Source organism: Heterodontus francisci, chromosome 29 (assembly GCF_036365525.1).
Source record: "Heterodontus francisci isolate sHetFra1 chromosome 29, sHetFra1.hap1, whole genome shotgun sequence".
In the NCBI taxonomy this organism is placed as follows: domain Eukaryota; kingdom Metazoa; phylum Chordata; class Chondrichthyes; order Heterodontiformes; family Heterodontidae; genus Heterodontus; species Heterodontus francisci.
The window spans coordinates 33,788,296-33,811,503 of NC_090399.1; the positions used below are offsets into that span (position 1 = coordinate 33,788,296).

General features: G+C 49.5%; 1 pseudogene; it reads right to left on the reverse strand.

The window, feature by feature from the left end:
* Positions 1–12,473: 12,473 nt before the first annotated feature.
* Positions 12,474–23,208, reverse strand: part of LOC137345741 (netrin-G1-like) — a 278,383-nt pseudogene continuing 267,648 nt past the window's right edge.

The following is a 23,208-nucleotide window of genomic DNA, read 5'->3' on the forward strand; positions in this document are numbered from 1 at the left end:
GCTGAGAAGTGATTTGATAGAAATATTCAAAATCATGAGGGGTCTGGACAGAGTAGATAGAGAGAAACTGTTCCCACTTGTGAAAGGATCGAGAATGAGAGGGCACAGATTTAAAGCAATGGGTAAGAGAAGCAGCAGTGACATAAGGAAAAACGTTTTCATGCAGTGAGTGGTTAAGGTCTGGAATGCGCTGCCTGAGAGTGTGGTGGAGGCAGGTTCAATTGAAGCATTCAAAAGGGCATTAGACTGTTATTTGAAAAGGAAGGATGTGTAGGGTTTCAGGGAGATGGTGGGGGAATTCAACTTGGTGAGTGGCTCTTTCAGACAGCCGGTACAGAAAAAATGGGCCGAATGGCCTCCTTCTGCTCTGTAACAATTCTGGGATTCTGATTCTGTTATCAAGGCAGCATTTGGCCAAGTCTGGCAGCACGTAACCCTAGCCAAATTGAAGTGAATGAGAATCGGGGAAAACTCTCCACTGGTTGGTGTTATACTGAGCACAAAGGAAGATGGTTGTGGTTATTGGAGGACAAACATCTCAGCCCCAGAACATCACTGCAGGAGTTCCTCAGTCTAGTGTCCTAGGCCCAACCATCTTCAGCTGCTTCATCAATAACCTTCCCTCCATCATAAGGTCAGAGTGGGGATGTTCACTGATGATTGTATGATGTTCAGTACCATTCGCAACTCCTCAGATACTGAAGCAGTCTGTGTCCCAGTGCAGCAAGACCTGGACAACATTCAGGCTTGTGCTGATAAGTGACAAGTAACGTTGACGCCACACAAGTGCCAGGCAATGACCATCCCCAACAAGGGAGAATCTAACCTTTTCCCCTTGACATTCAATGTCATAACCATCACTGAATCCCCCATTATCAATTTCCTGGGTGTTACCATTGACCATAACCTGAACTCGACCAGTCATATAAATACTGTGGTTGCATGGTCAGAGACTGGGAATTCTGCAGCGGGTAATTCACCTCCTGACTCCCCAAAGCCTGTCCACTTTCTACAAGGCAAAAGTCATGAGTGATGGAATACTCTCCACTTGCCCGTGTCATGAAGACCCCCAACTGCCAAGAATGAGGCATATTAATTTCATCAGATGAACATTGATTTTAAACTGTTGCTGGAGTGAAGATTACTTATTTGAGATCACCAGACACTTGGTTGGATGAATATTTGCAAACTAGTAGACAGTGCTTGGAGAAACAAAAGGGTTGCTCACTGATTCAATCAACAGAGATTAGGCTGGGCAATGGTGATCCACATCTTGTCGGGGTAAGAGACAGCATTACAACCCCCCACCAAGAGCTTTGAAATCCACAAAGGCAGGACTGGTTAAACCAACTGATCACATGACTGACCGGCTGATCCAGGCTTTTGAATGAGACACAGGACAGTTTGAATTGAGACAGAGTTGCTGGTACAAGCAAGCCTCTCTCTTGGCTGTCTCTCTCTCACGCTTTCTCCCAAGCCACCTGACCCATGGAAGACATGTACATCTCAAGACAGAAAAGACTCCAACATCAAAACAAATTGAAGCGTGAACTGGACCCCAACGAATGGCAGGACTTACCGGCAACCAAAGACTCCACATTGAACTCAAAGGATTCTAATTATAATCCTGATATTGCCTCAAACTTTTCCCTTTTATTCCTTTTTACTCTTTTTGTCTCTACCTGCAAGTGTGTTTATCGCGTATGCATACTAGCGTAATCACGTCACATATTCGTAGTCGTTAACTGGATTAAAGTTTAAGATTAATAAACTTCCACATTTCTTGTTTAAATCTAAGGAAACCTGTCTGATTTCTTTAATAAAAGCAAAATACTGCGGATGCTGGAAATCTGAAACAAAAACAAGAAATGCTGGAATCACTCAGCAGGTCTGGCAGCATCTGTGGAAAGAGAAGCAGAGTTAACGTTTCGGGTCAGTGACCCTTCTTCGGAACCTGTCTGATTTCTTTGTCTTACAATTGGAACAGTGAACAAGGATTTACTGAGGGGGAGCTAAAAACACAGTGTTTCTAAAATTAAACCCTGTCATGGTTAAACCAGACACAGGCTGAAAGCGAACCCCTAGATCCCTTTTCACCTGGTCTTTAACACCTGGATGAGTGCGGCTCCAACAACACGCAAGAAGACACCATCCACCACCTTCAACATTCACTGCCTTCATTATCGATGCACAGGAGCAGCAGTGTGTACCATATACAAGATGCAGTGCAGCAACTCACAAAGGCTTCTTCGACAGCACCTTCCAAACCCACGACCTCTACCACCTAGAAGGACAAGGGCATAAGATATACAGGAACACCACCACCTGCAAGTTCCCCTCCAAATCACACACCATCCTGACTTGCAACTATATTGTCATTCTTTCACTGTTGATGGATCAAACTCCTGAAACACCCTCCTAAACAGCACTGTGGATGCACCCACACCAGAAGGACTGCAGCAGTTCAAGAAGACAGCTCACCACCAACTTCTCAGGGTAAATCAGGGATGGGCAACAAATGCTGAACGAGCCAGCGATGTTCACATCCCATGAAAAAAGTGTTAAAATATGATTTGTGAATCTGTCCCCTCGACATCATTCAGATGCTTATTTTCCAAGGTATACGAGGGAATCTTATTCTTCTGAACAAAATTCAGCACCTCACACTCAGGTCAACAGAAATTCATTTTCCATTTAAATGTCCATTGTGCAAGTTTATTAACTATTATGACTGTCAGGTATTTAGTTGCATTCATCCTCCATATTAACCTTTAGAAAATCAATGTATATAACATCATCTATATTAGTCTTTATCCAGTCTTTCTGATATTATTCAAAGAATTAAATAAGGTTGGTCAAGTATGACCTTCCTTTTGGAATATGTGCTGACTACTATTTATTGTATTAGGTGTTTCTAGATGTTTTTCAGTTCCATCTTTGAATAAGGATTCCATTATTTTTCCTATCACAGACATTATGCGAAATGGTCTGTCATTTGTTGGACTTGTTCTATGTTCTGATGATTATTAATGACTGATAATTGTGCCTCTGCTATCTCTACCTTTCTTTTTTAGTCTGTGTAGATGCAAATCTATCTGAACTAGAGAGTTTGCTCTCTCTCTGATTACTTTATCAAATATCTCCCCACTTTCTACCTTAAATGACTTTAAGTTTTTCATTGAACTTATTCACTATTATTTGATACTTTAGTTCCTCCCCTCAGTGATCTCATTCCCTTCTTCAGGCTCTGAATCCTCATCGACTGGGTCATTCTAGCCTCAACTGTTCCACAACACACGAGACTTCCTTCCTTCTTTCTGAGCTCGGAGCTGTGCTGCAGAATTCCATTTACATTTCTGTCCATGTCAGTCTGCCCCTCTCGGCTTCAAAGTCCAGTAAACCCGAGCTCTCCTTAAACTCACAGTCGATGGGATCTTGTCTGACAGACACCATGAGGCCGTTTCCCGGCCAGTTTCCCTCCACCATCTCTTGCTGGGACATTCCGAGGGCCCCATTTGGAATTGATTCATTTTGTTACATTCACTTGACATTCCCACGGGAACTCCTCACTTCCTCACCGGCTCTGGTCTGGGAAAGAAAACTCTTGCAAGTTCCTGATCCTGATCCCTGTGCAGGGATCCTGGTGTAAAGTATAGTTTTGTGGAACTCAGGTGTAAACGTTGGGATATTCCATACTCAAATGTTGTCACTATGGGAGCAGTATGGGTCCTAGCTATGCTGCCTTTATGTAGGATACATGGACTATTCTTTGTTTCAATCCTACTCAGCTCCCCTCCTTCACATATGTTACTGATACTTTGATGACTGTGCTGGTGTCATTTCTTTCTTTTGCCTTGAACTGGAAAATTTTATCAGCTTTGTTTCTAATTTCCACCCCTCCCTCGTCTTCACATGGTCCATCTCTGACTCTTCCCTTCCCTTCCTCGCCTTCTCTACCTCTATTTCAAGGGATTGGCTGTCCACCAATATCTACTATAATCCCACCGACTCCCACAGCTACCTTAATTATGCTTCCTCCCACCCAGCTTCCTGGAAAGACTCTGTTCCATTCTCCCAGTTTCTCCACCTCCGTTCCATCTGTTCTGACGATGCTACCTTCCACACCAGTGCTTCTGAAATGTCTTCATTATTCCTCAGCTGAGGATTCCCCTCCACTATGGTTAACAGGGTCCTCGACCGTATCCATCCCATTTCCCATGTTACTGCCTTCACCCCTTCCCTCACTGCCAGAACCATGATAAGCTTCCCCTTGTCCTTACCTTCCATCCCACCAGCCTCCACATTCAACACATCATCCTCCAACATTTTTGCCACATCCCGCTAAGTCCAAGACCAAACATATATTCTGCTCCCCTCCCTTCCCGCCACTCATTGTGACACCCTGATCCACTCCTCAATCACCCCCAACATCAGCTCCTCTTCCCCAGGCACCTTCTCATGCAAGCAAAAGAGATGTAACACCTGCCCTTTTACCTCCTCCCTTCCCACTTTCCAAGGCCCCAAACACTCCTTCCAGGTGAAACAGTGATTTACTTGGACTTCTTTCAACTTATTAACAGTATTCACTGCTCACGATGGAATCTCCTGGACATTGGGAGAGGAGCAAAAACAGATTGAGTGATTGCTTTGCTGAACTCCTCCGTTCAGTCTGCAAGTGTGACCCTGAGCTTCTGGTCTCTTGTCATTTTAATTCTACATCCCACTCCCACTCTGATCTACGACTTCCTACACTCTTCCACTGAAGCTCAATGAGGAACAGCACTAGATTTTTCAATTCATCGTTTTATTGCCTCTCAGAATCAACACTGAGATTAAAAACTTCAGATGATAACCATTGCTCCCACTTTCTGGGATGGCCTGTGCTAGTAATGGAGGATGGCTACACCAGAATCACTGGGCGTGGAGGGGATGTGGGCTGGTGCTCAGGGTGAGGATCCCCTATTGGTACACAGCTGTCCTGTCCCACCGGCAGGACAGCCCCAGCAGAGGTGGTGGCACAGTGATATACAGTAGGGAAGGAGTTACCCTGGGAGTCCTCAACATCGACTCCGGACCCCATGAAGTCTCATGGCATCAGGTCAAACATGGGCAAGGTAACCTCCGACTGATTACCACCTACCGCCCTCCCTCAGCTGATGACTCAGTACTCCTCCATGTTGAACACCACTTGGAGGAAGCACTGAGGGTGGTAAGGGCACAAAATGTACTCTGGGTGGGGGACTTCAATGTCCATCACCAAGAGTGGCTCGGTAGCACCACTACTGACCGAGCTGGCCGAGTCCTAAAGGACATAGCTGCTAGACTGGGTCAGCGGCAGGTGGTGGGGGAACCAACACGAGGGAAGAACATACTCGACCTCGCCTCAGCAATCTGCCTGCTGCAGATGCATCTGTCCATGACAGTATTGGTAGGAGTGACCACCGCACAGTCCTTGTGGAGACGAAGTCCCGCCTTCACATTGAGGATACCGTCCATCGTGTTGTGTGGCACTATCACCGTGCTGAATGGGATAGATTTTAAACAGAGCGAGCAATGCAAAACTGGGCATCCATGAGGCGCTGTGGGCCATCAGCAGCAGCAGAATTGTACTCAACCACAATCTGTAACCTCATGGCCCGGCATATCCTCCACTCTGCCATTACCATCAAGCCAGGAGACCAACCCTGGTTCAATGAAGAGTGCAGGAAGGCATGCCAGGAGCAGCACCAGGCATACCTCAAAATGAGGTGTCAACCTGGTGAAGCTACAACCCAGGACTACTTGCATGCCAAACTACATAAGCAGCATGCGATAGACAGAGCTAAGCGATCCCATAACCAACGGATCAGATCCAAGCTCTGCAGTCCTGCCACATCCAACGAGAATGGTGGTGGAAAATTAAACAACTAACTGGAGGAGGTGGCTCCACAAATATCCCCATCCTCAATGATGGGGAAGCCCAGCACATCAGTGCGAAAGATAAGGGTGAAGCATTTGCAACAATCTTCAGCCAGAAGTGCAGGGTTGATGACCCATCTCGGCCTCCTCCTGAAGTTCCCAGCATCACAGATGTCAGACTTCAGCCAATTCGATTCACGCCACGTGATATCAAGAAACGACTGAAGGCACTGGATACTGCAAAAGCTATGGGCTCTGACAATATTCCAGAAATAGTACTGAAGACCTGTACTCCAGAACTTGCCGTGCCCCAAGCCAAGCTGTTCCAGTACAGCTACAACACTGGCATCTACCCTGCAATGTGGAAAATTGCCCAGGTATGTCCTGTACACAAAAAGCAGGACAAATCCAACCCGGCCAACCACCGCCCCATTAGCTTACTCTCAATCATCAGTAAAGTGATGGAAGGTGTCAACAACCTGCTCAGTGACACTGAGTTTGGGTTCCGCCAGGGCCACTCAGCTCTTGACCTCATTACAGCCTTGGTTCAAACATGGACAAAAGAGCTGAACTCAAGAGGTGAGGTGAGAGTGACTGCCCTTGACATCAAGGCAGCATTTGACCGAGTAAGGCATGAAGGAGCCCTAGCAAAACTGAGGTCAATGGGAATCAGGGGGAAAACTCTCCGCTGGTTGGAGTCATTCCTAGCACAAAGGAAGATGGTTGTGGTTGCTGGAGGTCAATCATCTGAGCTCCAGGATATCACTGCAGGAGTTCCTCAGGGTAGTGTCCTAGCCCCAACCATCTTCAACTGCTTCATCAATGACCTTCCTTCAATCATAAGGTCAGAAGTGATGATGTTCGCTGATGATTGCACAATGTTCAGCACCATTCGTGACTCCTCAGATACTGAAGCAGTCCGTATAGAAATGCAGCAAGACCTGGAGAATATCCAGGCTTGGGCTGATAAGTGGCAAGTAACATTCGCGCCACACAAGTGCCAGGTAATGATCATTTCCAACAAGAGACAATCTAAACATCTCCCCTTGACATTCAACGGCATTACCATCACTGAATCCCCCACTATCAACATCCTAGGGGCTACCATTGACCAGAAACTGAACTGGAGTAGCCATATAAATACCGTGGCTACAAGAGCAGGTCAGAGACTAGGAATCCTGAGGCGAGTAACTCACCTCCTGACTCCCCAAAGCCTGTCCACCATCTACAAGGCACAAGTCAGGAGTGTGATGGAATACTCTCCACTTGCCTGGATGGGTGCAACTCCAACAACACTCAAGAAGCTCGACACCATACAGGACAAAGCAGCCTGCTTGATTGGCACCCCATCTACAAAGATTCATTGCCTCCACCACCGAGGCACAGTGGCAGCAGTGTGTACCATCTACAAGATCTACTGCAGAAATGCACCAAGGCTCCTTAAACAGCACCTTCCAAACCCGCGACCTCTACCAACTAGAAGGACAAGGGCAGCACATACATGGGAACACCACCACCTGCAAGTTCCCCTCCATGTTATACACCATCCTGACTTGGAACTATATCGCCGTTCCTTCACTGTCGCTGGGTCAAAATCCTGGAACTCCCTTCCTAACAGCACTGTGGGTGCACCTACCTCACATGGACTGCAGCGGTTCAAGAAGGCAGCTCACCACCACCTTCTCAAGGGCAATTAGGGATGGGCAATAAATGCTGGCCTGGCCAGCGACGCCCACATCCCATGAATGAATAAAAAAAAAGCTGGCAGGCTGGTCCACTCCCCTGTGGTCTGCCCAACATTCTCCTGTTTTTATCAGATTTACAGCAGTTTCAGTATTTTGTTTTTATTCCAATGTTCATTTATGGATATTAACAGGAGTGAGTGACATAGGTGGGGAGCGGAGTTTCAGAGTTTTAACTCCACAGACTGCCTCTTTTATCCTTGACAGGTTCCCCGCACTGAAGTCAGCCTGATTGACAGGCTTGGCTTCCAGTCGGGCAGGGTGGACTCTGGAGCAGGCCTCAGGACCAGGGCGGTCCAAATGCTGACCCGCTGTTTTGGGGGAGATGTCTGATATCGGGGGGTGTCCAATCACCATCTCCAGAGTGGGTGAGAGTGGTGACATCTCCGATTACTGGTCTGTCGCTCCTCATCCCCGGGGAGGGGTCTCCTATCCTGGAGTTTGTTCCCAGTCGGTGAGGGGGAGCGGGTGGGGGATAATGTCTGATCAAAGACAAAATGGGAGGGAGACCTGATATTTTGGGGCTTCTGAATGGAAGTGGGTGTTCTGATTCCAGGAATAGGGGCTCTGAGACTGTAGGGGGGTCCCATGAAAGGAGGAGAGTCCGATCCTGGGGATGGGATGCAATCTCAATGGTGTTGGGGTCTAATCCTGGGGATGGTGCGAGCTGATCCGTGGGATTGTGCTCTGATTCCTGGGGGTAGTGGGGTCTGATCCATTGTGGGGGGGGGGGGGGGGGGGTCCTATCATGGGGAAGGTGGGGTGCGGTCCTAGGGTGCAGGGGATGATCCCGAGGAAGCGGTCCGATCCCAGAGTGGGGACTGTTCCAAAGTGAATCCCGGGTGTCTTTATATGTGGCATGGGGTATAACGAGGAAACCCAGCCGGACAGAGTTAAACCTGTAAAACAGATTAAATCAGAGACTTCCAGCCTCATTCAAATATTTAAATTACCAACCCGCCTCCTGGGAGCGGTTGTCTGTCCGTCCCCTTTCCTAACTCCGTTAAACCTGGAAGTGGGCAGGTCAGAAGTCGGTTGGGGTCATGATTGAGATTTTTTAATTTAAGCCTCTGACCACCCCCCAACCCCCCTGTTTTTGTTGCTAAAATCCTGCCCTTACTGTCTGGGTCAGACATGGAGAATGTTTGACCAGTAATTTCCAGTCTCTTTTCCCTTCTCTCTCTTACAGTTAATTTACTGGCGATTGTGATCCTGTCCCGGGGAAAGTGCGGCCTCTCCACCTGCACCACTCGCTACCTGGTGGCCATGGCAATGGCGGATCTACTGCTCATTATCACTGAGGTCATACTGAACCAGATCAATTATTATTATTTCCCACTGTGCTTCCTGGACATCACCCCTGTGTGTAGTATTATCAACGTCCTGAATAATACATCCACAAACTGTTCTGTCTGGTTCACCATCACTTTCACCTTTGATCGATTTGTGGCAATTTGTTGCCAGAAGCTGAAAACAAAATATTGCACCGAGAAAACTGCGGCTGTGGTTCTCGCAACGACCTGCATTCTGCTCTGTTCAAAAAACATCCCCATCTACTTTAGATATGAACCTGGAGAGATAATCGACAATGTACCGTGGTACTGTTCTATAAAGCGAAGCTATTATACTGAGCCCGGATGGGTGGGATTTGCCAAGTTTGATCTGGTTTTAACCCCATTGCTCCCATTCGCTTTAATTCTGTTTCTCAACGCTCTGACAGTCAGACACATTTTAATGGCCAGTCAAGTCCGTAAGGAACTGAGGGGTCAGAGCAAGGGAGAGAATCACAGTGACCCAGAGATGGAGAGCAGAAGGAAGTCTGTGATTTTACTCTTCACCATATCAGGCAACTTCATACTTCTGTGGTTGATATACGTTTTATATTACTTTGGAATCGCATATCACTTTGATTCTGATTCTAATTACACATTTAAAGTAGTCGGATGGATGCTGTCGATTTTAAGTTGCTGCACAAACACATTTATTTATGTGGTGACTCAGTCCAAGTTCAGAGAGCAGGTCAAGAATGCAGTGAAATATCCAATTACATCAATTATTCAATTAATGAATAAACAAAACAACTGAGAGCAGCCCAGAGGCAGGTCCCAGTGTTTCCAGTCCATGAATGGAATATTTATCCCCAGACTTCCATCAACTGAATGACAGCAGGAATCACTGGGGATGTGAAAATACCCCCAGCAGCGGGAGTGGGGGCTGGAAGAGACTAACACCACCCCCTGCAGGACAGGAGGGGAAACAGCAGCCATAGTCTCTCCTCCACCTCCATTGGTTCAATTCTCAGCTTCTCACATCTGCAACAAAATCAAAAACATTCTCACAAAAATTCAAAATGCTGCAGATGCTGGAAATCTTCTGGAATGAATTAATTTTTTTCTGGAGACACTTTATTGAGTCCGTTTCCTTTCCATTCCCCCCACCTGTTCACTGTCGCCTCTCTTTCTCTCTCTCTCTGAGTCCGACAGTGTTGTGTGTGAGGGGGATTTGCATCAGGACAAGCCCAGCTGAGGGACTAGGATAGGGAGTGAGGACCCGGGTTGAGGGAGTGGGGTCGGGCTCAGCACAGGAGCCTGCAGCCCTGGGGCCTCAGCTTCGCGGTGCTCGGATGGACGGGGCCGAGTCCCTTCCTGGCTCCCATGTTAACTGATATTGTTAACGGTTCCTCTCCTTAGGTTCTGTCCCTCTCTTTTTCAAATCTCCAGTTATCACCTTGCTCTGAAAAAAAACTCTTGACCTGCTCTGTCCTTGCAAACTAACACTCCATCTCCAAACTCCCTTTCCTCTTCAAAGTCCTTGAACCTGTTGTCACCTCCCAAATCCATGGTCATCTTTCCTGGAACACCATATTTGAATCCTCCAATCAGGTTTCTGCCCCTGTCACCGTACTGAAACAGTTCTTATCAAAGTCACAAATGACATCCTATGTCACTGTGACAAAGGTAAACTTTCCCTCCTCGTCCTTCTCGACCTGTCTGCAGCCTTTGACACGGTTGACCACACCATCCTCCTCCAACGCCTCTGCACTGTTGTCCAGCTGGGTGGGACTGCTCTCACCTGGTTCCATGCTTATCTCTCTAATTGTAGTCAGAGAATCACTTGCAATGGCTTCTCTTCCTGCTCCCACACCGTTACCTCTGGTGTCCCCCAAGGATCTATCCTTGGCCCCCTTCTATTTCTCATCTACATGCTGCCCTCAGTCACATCATCTGTAAACACACTGTTAATTTTCACATGTACACTGACAACATCCAGCTCTACCTCACCACCACCTCTCTCAACTCCTCCACTGTTGATAAATTATTAAACTGCTTATCTGACATCCAGCACTGGGAGGGCAGAAATTTCCTCCATTTCAGTATCAGGAAGGCAGAAGCCATTCTCTTCGACACTGCTACAAACTCTGTTCTCGAGCCACCGACTCCATCCATCTCCCTGGCAACTGTCTGAGGTTCATCCAGACTGTTCACAACCTGAGATGAGCTTCCCAGCTCATGTTTGCTCCATCACTAAGACCGCCTATTTCAACCTCTGTAACATCTCCCGACTCCACCCCTGCCTCAGCTCATCTGCTGCTGAAACCCTCGTCCATTCCTTTGTTACATCTAGACACGACTATTCTAATGCATTTCTGGCTGGTCTCCCACATTCTACCCTCCTTAAACTTGAGATCATCCTAAACTCTGCTGCCCATGTTTTAACTCACACCAAACCCCATTCACCCATCAGCCCCTGTGCTCACTGCCTTACATTGGCTCCCAGTTCAGCAATGCCTTGACTTTAAAATTCTCATCCTTGCTTTTAAATCCCTCCATTACCTCAACTCTCCCTCTTTCTAGAACCTCCTCCAGCCCCTACACCCCTCCCTATCTCTGTAACCTCCTCAAGTCCAGTGTTGACTCACTGAACCTCTCCAAATACATCTACACTATCTCCAACCTGGAAATCCAGGAGCGGTAATTGCTCCTCTCTATCTCTCTTTCCCTGTGTCTCCCTCACTCTCTCTCTCTCTTTCTGTCTTTTGCTCACTTTACCTTTCAGTCTCACAGTTGTCCTCAATCTTTTTTTTCTCACCTCTCGCTACCCTCCCAACCTCTCGCCAACCCTCTCTCACTCTCCCCTCTCTCAGTTACACTCTCTGTCAGTTGCTTTTTGTGATGCTCATCCTCCGCGGTAGATCTCGAGTGAACAGACGAACACCACATGCTCATTGATCATTGTGTGTGTAATACACTCAACAGCTCGTGGCTCCCTCCGTCCCTGTGTCTCCCTCCATTCCCGTGTCTCCCTCCTTCCCCGAGCCAAGCTCCAACCCGTGACTCCTACTGTCCCCCTGTCTCCCTCCGGCCCCGTGCCAACCTCCCTCTTCATGGCAACCTCCTACCCCCTGTCTCCCTCTGTCCCCTGTCTCCCTCTGTCCCTGTGTCTCCCTCTCTCCCTGTGTCTCCCTCTCTCCCTACGTCTCCCTTTGTCTCTCCATCCGTCCTTGTATCTTGCTCACGGACACTCTGATAGTGAACAGTTTGTTAATGCCTGTCCTTCCATCAACAGTTTCTGATAAAGGGGAATCCTCATCCAGCTCCTCCGCCAGTGCCAGACGTATGAATCGTGTTGATCAATAGTGTGAGCAGACCCTGGCCTTCTAACTGGGCTATTACAGCTGGTGTATCTATTACAAAATCCTTTTGCCCTCCTCTCCACCCCCCAACAAACCCCAACCTCCTCCCCTTCCCCTCCTCCTCCCATTCCCTCCTCCCAAGCCCCAAACTCCTCGTCCTCCTCATCAATCTCCCTTCCCTCCCCGCCGATTCCCCTCCCTCACACAGTCAGGAGCCGGATCCTGAGGCCAGGACACTTGATGCAGGAGTTTTTATTGTAGTCCAGTGTAAAGTGACGAGGCCTTTGCTGGATCTTAGGAGACTTTCCCGAGCTGGAAACTCCGATTCTTTGATGCAGCAAATTGCAGTTCCAGAGAAATCTGTGCACAGGAAAATCAGACAAAGAAAATGGTCTCATTGCTGCCATTGCTGGGAGTTCCACAGTGACAGATATATTCACCAACACAAACCACTATTCATACAAAAACTACATCACACCTTGTGGGATTGCAAGAAAATAACTTCATCTCAATACAAAACAATCAATAAACACACTAACGCTGCGATCACTGCTCAGGATTATTCCCACATGGGACTGATGCAGCCTCCGTGGATAGATCAGGATAGGAGCGGGGTTTCATAAGGAGGGGGTCGGGGGGAAGTGATTACACAAAACCCCAGTGACCAGGATTACACAGCAACGCTGACTGAAGCCCAGGCTGTGGGACACTCGAACTGCTCCTCACATTCCCTCAGGTCATGATGCACCGACAGAGAGGCCTGGTCCCCACTCAGCAATCCCTCACAGGAGAGGGAGGGGAGGGAGAGAGGGGAGAGGAGGGAGGGAATGAGTGTTGCACTATTGTTGGAACACTTTGCCAGCGGAGGTGGTAGATGCGGGCACGATAGCGTCTTTTAAGATGTATCTAGACAGATACATGAATGGGCAGGAAGTAAAGAGATACAGACCCTTAGAAAATAGGCGACAGGTTTAGATAGAGGATTTGGATCGGCGTAGGCTTGGAGGGCCGATGGGCCTGTTCCTGTGCTGTAATTTTCTTTGTTCTTTGTTCTATCTGAGGTGCTGTCTCTCAGATGAGATGTTAAACCGAGGCCCCGTCTGCCCTCTCAGGTGGATGTAAAAGATCCCACGGTCACTATTTGAAGAAGAGCAGGGGAGTTCTCCCCGGTGTCCTAACCAATATTTATCCCAGAACCAACATCACTAAAACAGATTATCTGCTCATGATCACAATGCTGTTTTATGAAAAGTCCTTCATTGGCTGTAAAGCACTTTGGGACGTCCTGAGGTGGTGAAAGGTTCTGTAGAAATCCAAGTCCTTTCTTTGTTTCTTTGTTCCAAAGCTGGACATGGGACGAGCGGCTGGCGATTGGAGAATGAATATTAGCAGCTGCCTCGGTGCTGCGGGGAGTCAGAGAGTCCAGTCCCCACTGACTGCCCATTCCTTCCGGGCTCTGAGATCCAGTCGAGCTGGCTGGGTGGCTGGGCTCAGGCCTCGGTTCCAGTTTGCCTTTCCCGGGAGTGCGGGGGATGGGAGCGTGTTTTAACGGAGACGCAGTAAACACTGGATTCTCCTGTGCTCTTCACACCTTCCAGTGAGTGGCCATGGTGCTGGAAGCGGGCGGCCGTTAGCAGCGGTTAGCAGTGCAGTCAGTGACAGCAGCACCCGGTGTAAGGTGGGTCCCGGCCGGGGGATTGGGAGACACATCCTCCCACTTCCTTCCTGCACTGGACTTTCTCACACAGGAGGCCGGTGTAGGGAGCGGGGCAGAGACACCTCCCATTGTCCTCACACACTCCTCCATTCTCACACCGTGTCAGCAAGTTATCACACACACCCACTGCAAGAGGCCAGAAAAAAGAAAGGTTCAGATCATTGAAAATCTCCCCATGTTACAGATTGTTTCAACTGTCACCACTCCCAGTGTTTCACTTTTACAACAACATTTTATTATAAAAACATCCAGACACCGAGAATATAATGAAGAATAATCAGATCAGATTCCAAAGGGAATATATAAGGGTTCGGAAAGATGTCAAGAAACAATTAGCAAAAGAAAGATTAACTTTGGAATTAAATGATCAAGGAATATAAAATTAATTCGTAAGGTATTAGAAAGGCACATAAATAACAAATGGAAAATCAGGACAGTGATAGGGTCACTAAGGGATAAACACGGTCAACTCACAGGTAATGACAGTGAAATGGCAGAAATATGAAATAATTACTTTGCCTCGGGATTTCCCAGGGAGACTAACATGATGGAGATGATATTAGAGGAAGAAATCAAAAAGATATAAAGATAGAAAGGGAGGAGATAATTGATAAACTAATCAAACTTAGAGAGGATAAAACCCCTGGCCCAGATGGATTATATCTGCAAATATTATAAGCAGTTAGGGAAGAGATAACAGAGTCTCTGTTACATGAGAATTAGAAATTCATTCAAAGGACAGGCAGACAAACAATGTGATTCCTATATTTAAAAAGGGTCATAGAACATGTCCAGGGAACAATAGACCAATGAGCTTAACATCAGTGGCAGGAAAGATAATGGAATCCTTTCTCAAAGATATAATAGAAAAACATTCAGAAACTAAAACTATAATAAAGTGTGATCAGCATAGATTCCAAAATGGAAGGTCAAGCATAACCAACCTTATTGAATTCTTTGAAGAAGCCATAGAAAGAGTCACTGTGGGTAATGTCGTTGATGTTATATATTTAGACTTTCATAAGGTACCACACAGTAGACTGATGATTGAATTCAGAACATTTGGAGTGAGGGGGGAAGCAGCAGAATGGATAACGAGTTGGTTAAGAAACAGTAAACAGAGAGCAGAGATTAAAGCCAGTTACTCAGACTGGGAAGTAATGTTCCACAAGGATTGATGCTGGAAGACTGTCGGAGGGTCAGTACTGAGGGAGTGCTGCATTGTCAGAGGGTCCGTGCTGAGGGAGGGCTGCACTGTCACAGGGTCAGCACTGACTGAGTGCTGCACTGTCAAAGGGTCAGTACTGAGAGAGTGCTGCACTGTCGGAGGGTCAGTACTGAGGGAGTGCTGCATTGTCAGAGGGTCCGTGCTGAGGGAGGGCTGCACTGTCACAGGGTCAGCACTGACTGAGTGCTGCACTGTCAAAGGGTCAGTACTGAGAGAGTGCTGCACTGTCAGAGGGTCAGTACTGAGGGAGTGCTGTACTGTCAGAGGGGGAGTGCTGTACTGTCAGAGGGTCAGTACTGAGGGAGTGCTGCACTGTCAAGGGGTCAGTACTGAGGGAGTGCTGCATTGTCAGAGGGTCAGTACTGAGAGAGTGCTGTACTGTCAGAGGGTCAGTACTGAGGGAGTGCTGCACTGTCAAGGGGTCAGTACTGAGGGAGTGCTGCATTGTCAGAGGGTCAGTACTGAGAGAGTGCTGTACTGTCAGAGGGTCAGTACTGAGGGAGTGTTGTGCTGTCAGAGGGTCAGGACTGAGGGAGTGCTGTACTGTCAAAGGGTCAGTACTGAGAGAGTGCTGCACTGTCAAGGGGTCAGTACTGAGGGAGTGCTGCATTGTCAGAGGGTCAGTACTGAGAGAGTGCTGTACTGTCAGAGGGTCAGTACTGAGGGAGTGCTGCACTGTCAGAGGGTCAGTACTGAGGGAGTGCTGCACTGTCAGAGGGTCAGTACTGAGGGAGTGCTGTACTGTCAGAGGGTCAGTACTGAGGGAGTGCTGCACTGTCAAGGGGTCAGTACTGAGGGAGTGCTGCATTGTCAGAGGGTCAGTACTGAGAGAGTGCTGTGCTGTCAGAGGGTCAGTACTGAGGGAGTGTTGTGCTGTCAGAGGGTCAGTACTGAGGGAGTGCTGCACAGTCGCAGGGTCAGTACTGCGGGAGTTCTGTATAATTGAAAGTCGTGCTTTCTCTTTCTGCTCTAATCCAGTCACATTGTTTGCGAGCTGCTACCTTGCTTTGGGTTCGCGACCTCTAGTGATGAGATATTTGGCCGTGTGTGACCCAGCTTTGGGTCAGCTGCATGTGTCAGGAGAAATCAGCAATTATTAATCCCAGCTGGAGAACAACGCACAGTCTGAACACAACATCTGTACTGTGTACACACACACATCGAGGGGAGACTGTCCACCACTGCAAGAGGCTCCGAGAGACAAACAAACAGCTTGTTCATCTCCACCTCATCACCAATAAGACAAAAACTGACACTGAGACACGGGAGGAGATATTAGGACAGGGACCAATAGCTCCATTAAAGAGGTAGGTTTTAAGGAGCATCTTAGAGGAGGAGGGAGAGGTGGAGAGGCAGAGAGGTTTAGGGAAGGAATTCCAGAGCTTAAGGCCCAGGCAGCTGAAGGTCCAGTACCCACATGTTCCTGCTCCAGTATCGCACTCCCAGTCAGTGTAAGGAGTTTTGGTCATTCCCGGTCATTGTGGGGAGTTATGGTCACTTTCGGTCAGTGTGGGTGTGGGTTTGGGGATTCAATGTAACGGATGGCTTGGAATGAGATGTGCCGCATGTGAAGGGTTAAATAAACAGGAACATGTTGTTGAAAAATCCAGGAACAAAGGTGAACAGATTGAGTTCCGAGACACTCATCCAGTTCGCAGTTCTATATCTGGGATAATGGAATTACAACTGGTTCCCATTGATCCTGGTCTGAGGCTCCCTTCAAATATTCTCTCCACTTCCCACTGAATGTTCTCACTAAGTCTGAGTTAAGACACACTTTCCTCTTAGCTAAGATGTGTGTCATATATATTACAACCTCCCTGCTTCGTATCCGCTTCACCGCTTGAGGAGATTAAACTTTACTCCAGAGACAGAAACAAGCAGATTTCAGATCCCAGTCCCTGTTCACACCTGCACCTGTTCACACTCACTCCCTGTTCACACCTACACCTGTTCACAGTCACTGCCCGCTCACACCCACACCTGCTTAAACTCACTCCCCGTTCACACCTACACCTGTTCACACTCACTCCCTGTTCACACCCACACCTGTTCCTTACTCACCATCTCCCCCCCCCCCCATACCGTTCACATCTAAACCTGGTCCTCGATCAGTGAGGAATGAGGGAGGTTTGAGGGGAAAGGTTCGATCCCGATACAGAAATGTGCTCTGGGTCAGCAGATCACAGGTCAGAGAGCATAGGTCATACTTACGGCCACTGGTGACAGTGTCAGGGAGTCCTGGAAAGGGAAACGGAAACACAAAGAGTTAGAGAGACGTTTGATTAACAATCTTTATTAATAAACACACTAATACAGCCCATCACATGGAGTGTTCGTGGGATCAACCTCACTCAAACTCACAAACAAAGATCTCATTGGGGATTTACATGCTGCATCCTCTGGGTATTCACACCAGCTCTAGGTGAGACCAGGTCAAGTTACTAAAGTGCTCACGTAAGGTGAGTGTGAGGTTAGTGTGTAAGTACGTTCCCACTACGTGTGATTAATGTGTAAGTGAGCAGGGTTAATATGTAAGGGGGTCAGTAATCACATCGACCCCTCCCCCACTGCCCATTCGTGTCACTCTCTGTTTCCTGATCTCGGGACATTCCACACACAGCAATGACCACAGATATCCCTCACAACCTTCACTTCCTGATCTGCTTCAGATATTTATTACACAGAGGTTTATTCTCCTTTCACCCTCCCCAGCTGTTCCCCAGATGTTCATCCAGCTGTTAACATTCCATTTACACATCAGTCTCCACCTCACTGCTACCTCTGGATCTGTGTGTGTGTCCCGAGTGAGATTTCATCACATTTAACCCATACGACTATTCTAACCTCACCCTCTACATCATGTCAGCAATTCCACCTTGTTCACTGACTCCGACATTACACTGAGAGAGGCTTCAAAATCCTGAAGGGTTTTGATGGAGTAAATAAGGAGAAAGTGTTTCCAGTGGCAGGAGGGTCAGTGACCAGAGGACACAGATTGAAGAGAATTAGTAAAGAACCAGAGGGGGAGAGGAGGAGAATTTTATTTATACACAGAGAGTTGTTGTGATCTGGAATGTTCTGCCTGAAAGGGCAGTGGAAGCAGATTCAATAATAACTTTTTCAAAGGGAATTGGATAAATACTTGAAAAAGATGAATTTACAGGGTTATGGGGAAAGAGCAGGAGAGTGGGATTAATTGGATAGATCTTTCAAAGAGCTAGCACAGGCACGATGGGCCGAATGTCCTCCTTCTGTGCTGTCTGATTCTCTGATTCTGTGTCTGTACAATCTCCCACTGTCAGTCTCTGTTTACACATTAACACAATCACAAACATCCATTGGGTTGTCTTTTAGAATCGATGCGTTGCCGGGAGTTACGATGACAATGAAATATGAAGTGAATCTTCCGCCGGCACTGGGCCGGGCCGGAGAAGCGCTCGTTACTCACAGACATTGACCGTCCCTTTGGGGATTGGGAGGTACGAGCCCGCTCTCCACCGTCAGCCTTGAAAACCTTTCTTACATCTCCCGCAGTCCGGCCCCGTTGTGTTGTGTTCACATTCACAACTCAGCTTCCCCTTCTCCAAGATACAGTTGTTGGTGTGAAGATTACACTTACACCTGGTAACAAACAACAACAAGCTGGTTTAAAATAACCTGATCAGCTCCGTTAGTCAGAACAGCACCGAAATATGAGGAGGAGATGTCCCTCCTCCAAAGAAAGCCCTGAACCAGGGAGTCCATCTCATGGCGCAGGTCCTCAGGATCTTCTTGCCACCAGCACGCTTAGGGCTTCGAGCCTTGGGCAGGAACCCTCCACCCCTCCGAACAGAGGGGTGGGTAGATGCCCCTGTAATCTTGTCAACTCCTGTGGTAGGAGAGCCTGTGTACCCCAAGGGAGAAATCATTCCTTTGGCCAATGGGTCCGGTGACCTGGGTGGGAACAAGACCTGTGAGGTTCCGCTCTCCCAACAGCCTCACGATGTTGCCCGGGATGTACCCAACCCAGAGGCCAATTTGTGTAATTTCCCGTCTGTTGGGCTTGTGGGTGCTGGCGGGGCGGGAGATGGCCTCCACTCTCCGCCTCCAGGTTCGGCACCGGCTGGATTTCTGGAGTCAGGAACTTCCATCTCTCCTGGACCGCTTATTGGCCTGGGGATGGAGCTGCAGGGGGGACCTGAACTGCTAGCGCCCATAGGCTCGAGTTCCTCAGTAGAACCCAGAGAAGACTCCTCCGCCATCGTTCCTGGGGGTGGGATCGTGATGGAGGCGGGACCAGCTGGCGCAGCTGAGACATCTGCCCCACAGTGTGTGGTAGGTGTGTCAGCCGCTGGCGGTGACGACCCGGAGGAGGATGGGAACTCAAAGTGGGGCACGGAGGACGACCTTGAATCATCGCCAGTGAGGCAGTGGAGTCCCTCGTGCCTCCCACCGAGTCTCCTCTCATCCCCACAGTGGAACTCCAGGACTTCCTCGCAGCATGCAGAGGTTGCCGCATTAAATTTCAGCTTCCCTCGGTCGGTGGTTGAGTTTGGCGCTGATCATTCAGTCCGTTAGTGCTGCCCTCAAGAAGGCAGGGAAAGGCACGGGCATGAAACTGGTTGAGGCACACCGGTTTAAAGAGTTCCTCAATTAGTTGCTGGAGGACTGAAAGGCAAGGTGCACTTCCACTCCCTTCTCACAGTGAAGTGTTGGTGATGGTTTTTTAGTCCCGTTGACATGGGGATAACCATAGCCAGTCTCAACATCAACAGCAGCAGAGGGTCTCACCGCAGATTTAACAATCTCTCAGTCCTCAGGGAAGGGAGATATGCGGTGCGTTTTCTGCAGGAAACCCACACCCTTTCGGGAGATGAAGCCACCAGGCTCCTGGAGTGGTAGGGTAAGGTCTACATGAGTCACCTCACCCCTATTTCTAGTGGAGTGGCTATCTTGTTGGGCCCGACTTTTCAGCCGGAGATCTAGGGGGTCAAGGAGCTCATGCCGGGCCACTTGCTCCACCTCACCGTTCGCCGGGTAGCGTGCCGCTCCACTTTGTGAATGTGTACACGCCAAGGCCCTCCGCATTGCAAGCGCATTTCTTTGAAGAAGTGTCCGCTCTCTTGAACTCTATCGATAGCGGCGAGTGCATTATCCTCAGGGGGGATTTTAAATGTACCCTTGGGGTGAGGGATCGGTCTGGTCCTCAGTGCAGCCAAGCGCAGTGGAGAGGTTAAGGGATCTGATCAGCTCCCTCAACTTGGTGGATGTCTGGCGGAATCTCCATCCCTAATCCAGCGCCATCAAATGGAGGTCTGGAGGAGGAGGGTCCCGAATCGACCACCTCTACATTTCGCAGGCGTACGGATCCCGCGTCCCGGCGGCCTCCATGTGACTGGTGCCATGCTCGGACCACAACCTGGTGTGGGCGGAGTTTAATCTGCTCCGCACGCGGGCAGGCTCCGCGTACTGGCACTTTAACTGGCACTGCTGGATGAAGAGCGATTCCGGGACTCGTTTCAATGATTCTGGGCCAAATGGAGAAGGAAGCAGGGGGGCTTCTCCTCCTTGAGGCTATGGTGGGATGTGGGCAAGACTCACATCCATGTCTTCTGTCAGGAGTACGCAAAAGGGTCGACCAAGAGGCGGGAAGCCGAGATCAGGCTCCTAGAGAGGGAGGTGCTCGACTTGAAGTCCCGCCTCGGTCATGCCATCGTGAACCAGCAATGTGGCAGGCGTAGAAAGAGAAGAAGGGCGCACTGAGGGACCTACAGCTTGTCGGATCCCGAGGCGCGTACATGAGGTCGTGGATCCAGATCCTCGAAGATTTGGACCAGTCTCACCTGTCTGGAAAAAAGGCGGGGCGTCCATAAGCAGCTCGTCGAGCTTCTGGCCATGATGTGTCCAAAGGGAATGGGCCTCCTAGTCGATACATATTGCAGTGCGTTATCTCCGGATCTGTCCAGCGAGAACGTGCACAGAGTGGGAGGACCTGCTGAAGGTCAGCCCGGAGGGTGTCGAAGGATTGGAGGCTCCGCTCACGTTGGCGGAGCTGACCGGCGCCCTCCACCAGCTCTCGAGGGGCAAATCCCCGGGGCTGGATGGGATGACCGTGGAGTTTCTCAGGGTGTTCTAGGATGTCCTGGGGAAAGCATGGCAACTGGGGAGATGCCCCTCTCGTGGCGCAGGGCAGTCATCATCCTGTTGCCGAAGAGGGACAATCTCCGCCTGTTTAAGAACTGGCGTCTGGTCTCCCTCCTCAGCACGGATTATAAAATCTTTGCCCGGGCTATGTCTCCCCATCTGGGTTCCATACTGGCACACATGATCCACCCTAACCAGTCCTACAAGGTCCCGGGCTGGTCAATCCAGAACTATATCCACCTGGTCTGGGACCTGATTCATCTTTCCCAGAGGACTGGTCTGTCAGTCGCCTTTCTCTCCCTTGAACAGGAGAAGGCATTCTACAGGGTGGATCACGAATATTTTTTCAGGACTCTGCGCGCATTCGGACTCGGGCCACGTTTTGTGGCCTGGATCTGACTTTTATAGGCCGCCGCAGAGTGTCTGGTCAAAGTTAACACTCCTTGGGAGAGGAGTGCATCAGGCATGCCCCATGTCCGACAAATTATATACCATCTGCATGGAGCCATTTCTGTGCTTGCTTTGCAGGAGGTTGACGGGTTTCGCTCTGCATGGACCGGCCATGCAGGTCATCCTCTTGACTTACACCGATGACGTGCTCCTCGCAGTCATAGATCCCGTTGACTCGCGGAGGATGCACGACTGACAGCAGAACATTTCTGCCACGTCCTCCTCAAGGATCAGTTGGGAGAAACATTCTGGACTCCTGGTGCATCAGTGGCAGGCGGACTCCCTGCCGGAGGAGTTAACACCTTTTGTGTGGAGCACCACGCACCACCTCTATCTGGGAGTCCACCTTAGCCCGCTGAGGAAGCCTGGCCGGCAAACTGGCAGGAGTTGGAGGCGCAAGTCACCACTCGGCTCGGGCGCTGGACAGGACTTCCTACAAGGGCCGAGCACTGGTCGTAAACCAACTGGTGGCCTCGATGCTGTGGTATTGGTTGGTCACTTTGGCCCCGCCCCCTGCATTTGCCACCAAGATCCAGAAGAAGCTTGTCGATTTCTTCTGGGGCAAGAGGAAACACTGGGTCTCTGCCGCGGTCCTGACTCTCCTGATTGAGGAGGGCAGCCGGTTGCTGATGTGCGTCCGCACCCAGGCTGTGACTCTCCGCCTTCGGACCCTGCAGAGATACCTGTACATCCAGCGTCTACCCAGATGGTGTGCGCTGGTGAAATTCTTTTCCGCCAGGGGCTCTGCCTTCAAAGCGACAGGCAGTTCCCAGCGGAGAACATTAGCCGGGCTTCTCTGAGGGAGGTGCCTGTCTTTTACCGGGATCTATTCAGTTCTGGAACATGGTCGCCTCCAGTCAGGGCGCTCCCCCACCGGCAGAGGAGAGTGCCTCGGCTGTCCGGGAAGCCAGCTCCGGGGACGGACCGACGGGCATTGGAGTAGCCGAAGGCCCCAGGATGCCTCTCACTGCGGGTGACGATGGGGTTTGGGAGCCCAGCGCGCTCCTGGCCGAGCTGATCCCCGCTCGGCTGGAACTGCTCATCGGACCCAGACCCTGAAACCCTCCTCGGGAGCCGGTCCCGCACAGCCCGAGCCGCCCCCTCGGAAATGCCCTCCATGTTGTTCCACACGGTGCAGAAGGGTTTCCTGTACGGGCTGCTCCTGCACACTCTCCACTTCCTCGCCCTCGTCAGCCAGCCGGACACGTCCTGGCGGTCCGCGTTGCCATCTGGCAATGAGGAAAATCCCTGGTGGAGCTCTCTCGACGCGGAAATCCTCCCCCTTTACAACGGGGACCTGGGGTGGAGGATACTGCACAGGGCAGTCCCGTGCAATAGGCTTTTAAGTAGCTTCACGGACTCCCAGGCCGCCTGTACTTTCTGCGGCCTGGACGAGTCCGTGTTTCATGGATAT